Raw genomic sequence first — 4,978 nt, 5'->3', positions numbered from 1 at the left:
ACTCAGTGTTCATTCCACTTCATTTTTAAGCATTAGCTTAGGAAAAAAAGAGAAGGTTTTTCACTGTTTCCTCTGGGAGTGGGAGAATATTATGAGCTTCTTGTGTCAAAATCAGTCAACAAATTGATCCCTAAACATAATTTTAGAAAGGAAAAGTAATTGCTGCTACAAATATGATACAAAAATGACTATAATAAGTGACATAACATTGTCTGATGCTTAGCAATGGTGGGATAATTAGATGACATGTTTCCAGAGAGCTGCCTTTTGATTTTCCAACTGTTGAGACCAGAGGGATTACTGAAGGTCTCCAGGAATCTTAGACACAGGACTGCATTCCTCTCTCAAATTAGCGTAATTAAATTCATTGAAGATCTATAGGTAAAAAACATTAGGTACATGCAATCAATGCTCTGAATATGGAATACAGTTAGAAAGCATGTTTATTTATGTTTCCCTCTGTCCCTATAAAATGTATTCATTGGGAGTGTCTCCCTCTGTTTAGGGTAAAATAAAAACTCGGTAGTGTTAGGAATATTTTGAGCATTCTTAGGCAACAGAAGTCTTAGGCAAGTGGTATATCAAGGAAATTAACCCTGAATATTCATTGGCAGGACTGATGGTGAAACTGAAATTCCAATACTTTGGCCATCTGATGTGAAGAGCCAACTGATTGGAAAAGACCCTGATGCTAGGAAAGATTGAAGGCAGGAGGAGAAGGGGATGGCAGAGGATGAGGTGGTTGGATGGCATCACCAACTCAGTTACCGTGAATCTGAGCAAACTCCTGGAGACAGTGAAGGAGGGAAGCCTGACGGGCTGCAGTCCATGGGGTCACAGAGTCAGTCGGACGTGGCTTAGGGACTGAACAACAACAGGCAATAGAAAATCCTTGGCCACTCTAAGTCACCTTTAGTGTATCCATTCCTATGTTGATAATGTGGAACTTGGTTTAAAATTACGTCTTACCGTTACCCCAGTGAGAAGCCACGTGCAGTCAGTCAGCTGAGGAAGGAGAAGGTCTTTCTTTCCCTGCTTCTGCCAGGTTCTGATTCTTCTGGGGCTGTGGTGCAGACATTTCAGAGACTTCAGCAGGATTGTGGGAGGCTGCACTCCTTGCTGGTATCATTCACCTGCTATTTCCCTGATTCAGGCAAATGCGCTCTCCACTTGAGCAGCCACCTGCTTCCTCAGCCCGAGGAACCAGTCTTCTCCCTCTACTTCACCTCTTCTGAGGCCTGCCTGTGCCCAAGGCTTTCCCTAGCCAGTCTCTCACATTTGGCACACATCTGATCCCTGAACATTCACCTACCTACCCCTTCTTCCTTGGACAAACTCGGGGCAGCAGCTGTCCTCCTTTACTCCACCCAGAAATGCTTGTAAGCTCTTCTTTCACGTAATTGTCCAGATGGGAACTAGACCACTGTGTTCTTCCTACCCAGCGACACATATGAGGCTTTCTGATGAACTGCACTTATGTCCCTTGCTCTTGACACTACGTGACCCCAACTTTTTACTTTGGTGGGAAGTGGGAGCATATTTTTCTTTTAAAACATCCTCCAAATATCCTCTCTCCTGTCTCCAGCAACCCTTACATGATCCCGTATTTCCTTTGGAATGTAGCACCTCATGTGTCTTTGTGCCTCAGCCACCACTTTAGTTTTAACACCTTGCGAGTACATGGTGGATTTGTTTGCTTGTTTGAAACCCTAATGTCAGAAATGTGTTGTCTGGGTGCAGCCCCTGCAGATCCTCCACACCTGTGGTCACCTGGCTATCCTCAAGCAAGAAGTGGTCCAAGAGGACAAGCTCCAGGGTCTCTGGGCAGCCCCGATTTCTGAAGGGAACCAGTGGATTCTCTCCCTCTTAGCTCAGCAGAGCCTGAAGCTCTTGGATCAACAGCCCTAGGACATGGGCCATGTAGCTTTCAAGTTGCCTGGAGCAGGGAGGAAGGAACACAGGGTGCCCAGACACACGAGAGGGCGATCTCGTCTATGGCCCCCTCAGCCCTGGTTGTAATGAAGATGTCAGTGTCCTGCAGGGCTCCTCAGGGGACTTCTGAGCTTAGCATGCTTGAGGACTAGGAGGACTGAGAAGGGCTGGAGTAGAGAGGCCAGATACCTCTGAGGACTCAGGAGCCAGAAGGGCTGACTTTGGGCTAGGGCGGGGAGTAAGGGAGGGCACTGCTGCAGGGAAAACACCACCTTACCTGAGGTCCTGCACAGGGTGGACCCCTATCTGTCTCATCAGTCTCATGTCCTTCCCTTCTCCCCCCTTCATGCCAGCCACACAAAGCTACCTGCCATTTTCTAAATATGCCATGCCCGTCCACACTCTTCCTTTTCACCTAATTTAAGTCTAATTTTCTGTGACGTCTTCCTGCCACATTCCCCATCAGGCTGCTGTACCGTTTTCCACATGTCTCAGCTCCAGCTCTCACAATGCTACGTCACAGTGCTTTGTTAATTTGCCTCTCTCTGCTGCCCCAGACAGTGAGTGTCTCTGAGACAAGGACTGTGCCTGATTCACTTTTATACTCCTACCACCTCCCATTGAGCTTCAGTATTGTAAGGACTTCTATTAGTTTTCTATTGCTGTGTAAAAAATTGCAACAGACTTAGCAGCTTGAAACAACACACATTTAATATCTCATAGTGTCTGTGGATCAGATGTCCAGCCATGGTGTGGCTGAATTCTCGGATCAAACTCTCACTGAGCTGAACCCAAGATATAAATAACCCAGGGCTGTGATTCTCACCTGGGTTTCATGGGCCTCTTCTAGACTCACTGATTGTTAACAGGATTCATGTCCTTGGAGCTGTAGGACTGATGTCATTTTCCTGTGGGCTGTTGGCCAGGTACTAGTCTCAGTTCCCAGAGGCTGCCCAGTTCCTTGCCTCATTGGCAGTTCACAACACTGATGTCTGATTCTTTCCAGGCTGGTAGGAGCACATCTTTCTCTTTCTCTCTTTTTTCTTTTTTCACTAGGCAAAGAATTTTATTTATCTTTGTTTCAAACTTTATTCTTACGCTTCTTCAGCTTAATTAGCTGCAGAGAATGAATTGTATATAAGCAAAACGGAAAAGAGCTGCAGTGTCCAGGCACTTAGGATTAAAAATATTAAGAGATCTAGATTTTATCAGATCCATAAACAAAAATTTAAAAAGCAATCGTAATATAAAATAGCAGCTTCCAGTAACTTCTTCAAGATTTATTTTCTTCAGAAGTTAATTCAGTTTGTTTCATTCTTGGAGGCCTCATCAAAATTCTCCACAAGATTTGAACTTCATCATCATCATCCTCTCCAGTGGCAGGTGGTGCTTTTCCATCCACAGATTGTTTGGGCAGAGCTTCAGCCAGTCCCCTTAAACTGACCAGACTGTCTGTGCCAAGTTGGTTTAAGATGCTAGGGAGAATTTCTGCCAGTTGCTTTGACTCAGCATGGCCTGTAATGGTGAAGGTGTTCGCTTCCAGAGATGCCTGAACTTTAGGGTTGTTAAAGTGGATCACTGTTCCTTGATTTGTGAACATATTCACCTCTTCGATACCAGAGATATTGTTTCCCCCAACTTCTTTAAAAGAGAACTGAAGTTTTTTGTCATCTACTGTGGCTGTTCTACGAGCCACCTTCTTTCTGCAAGCAGTTCCTTTCCCACCAATGCGCACTTGTGCCTGCAGTTTGTTGAGTTTCTCTTGGTTCATGATAGTTTCTTTCATCTTGTTGGAGTGGAAATGGGGGTGTGTGGGGGACTAGGCTTGGCGCTCAGGTGGTCTTGGGCACACCAGCTGAGGCTAGGCACACACATGTGGGGATGCAAGATGGCAGCTAGAGAGGGAGCACATCTCTTTGATTTCATTTTCTGCAACCAGCCAGAGAACCAGGCTGCTTTTAATGGGCTCACCTGATTAGACCAGGCCTACCCTAGATCATCTTCCTTTTGCCCTGTAATGTAACATAATTCATCACATCCATGAGTTTCACCCACTCAAAGGGGAGAGAACACAAGGGTAATGGTTCATTGGGGTCCTCCTAGAATTTTGCCTACCATAGGGCTCAATGAATATTTATAAAATCAAATGACATATGTTCCAAAATGTATAAATTAGAAACGCTGACATTCAATTGTAAGATTTTTTTTTCCTGTTGTTACTTTGGAAGGTTTCTAAAGTTGTTTCTTAATTTGTATTGGTCCAGAATGGTTAAGAACACTTTACGTGAGATAACACAGGTGGTACTAGAGATTTGGGGTGTGTGGCAAGACCTAGTCTAACATCTGACTGGCTGTGTGACTTAGTTAACTTCCTGAAACTCTGAATGTCAGAGTCCTTTTCATGTACAAAATGAGGGGGGTGGATCTAAACAATGTCTGAGATTGGCCAGCTTTAAAATTCTCTAATTTCAAAGAGTAACTCATACTGATAAAATTAAAATCCAGCTAAGTGACTCACAATATCCAAATTCATTGAAGTAGTTCACAAAAGAATTTCATTATAGATGAAATTGCAATGATGTGATTTTAAGAGAAAAAGGCAGTTTTGTTTTTAAATGAATTGATTCCTCTATTGGCTGAACCTGACTATAAATTAAGAGAACACAACTACATTTTTAATACTTTACATAAGGTGGTAAAGAGTATTTTGTCTTTAGGTGACATATCTGTTCAGTTATGGTCCGACATGAATTTTCCCCGAGATATTAAAACCTGATAAAACCGCTGTCTTAAAATATGCTCAATTAACTCAATTGATGGTAACTGAAAAACTATGAAAGGCAGTACTCAGATATTACCAATCAGTTCACTGACTATGCATAAAATATGCTGAGATTCTTACATACATTTTGGGGTTCAAGTCTTTTGTTTTTCTCAAATGAAATGAATTTGGCTAGGATAGTTTATTCTCTTCTGTACAAAAAAAATAAGCTCTAATTTTAAACAGGTATTATTAAATTCCTCTGAAATAGACTTCATGCAGATG

General features: G+C 43.0%; 1 pseudogene; it reads right to left on the bottom strand.

The window, feature by feature from the left end:
• Positions 1–3,233: 3,233 nt before the first annotated feature.
• On the bottom strand, positions 3,234–4,891 carry LOC133250987 (transcription factor BTF3-like; annotated as a pseudogene).
• Between the last annotated feature and the right edge of the window lie 87 nt (positions 4,892–4,978).

The sequence above is a fragment of the Bos javanicus genome, chromosome 7, assembly GCF_032452875.1.
Source record: "Bos javanicus breed banteng chromosome 7, ARS-OSU_banteng_1.0, whole genome shotgun sequence".
NCBI classification, from domain to species: Eukaryota; Metazoa; Chordata; class Mammalia; order Artiodactyla; family Bovidae; genus Bos; species Bos javanicus.
The sequence above is the reverse complement of the archived record's forward strand: the minus strand, read 5'-3'. Positions and strand labels throughout refer to the sequence as shown.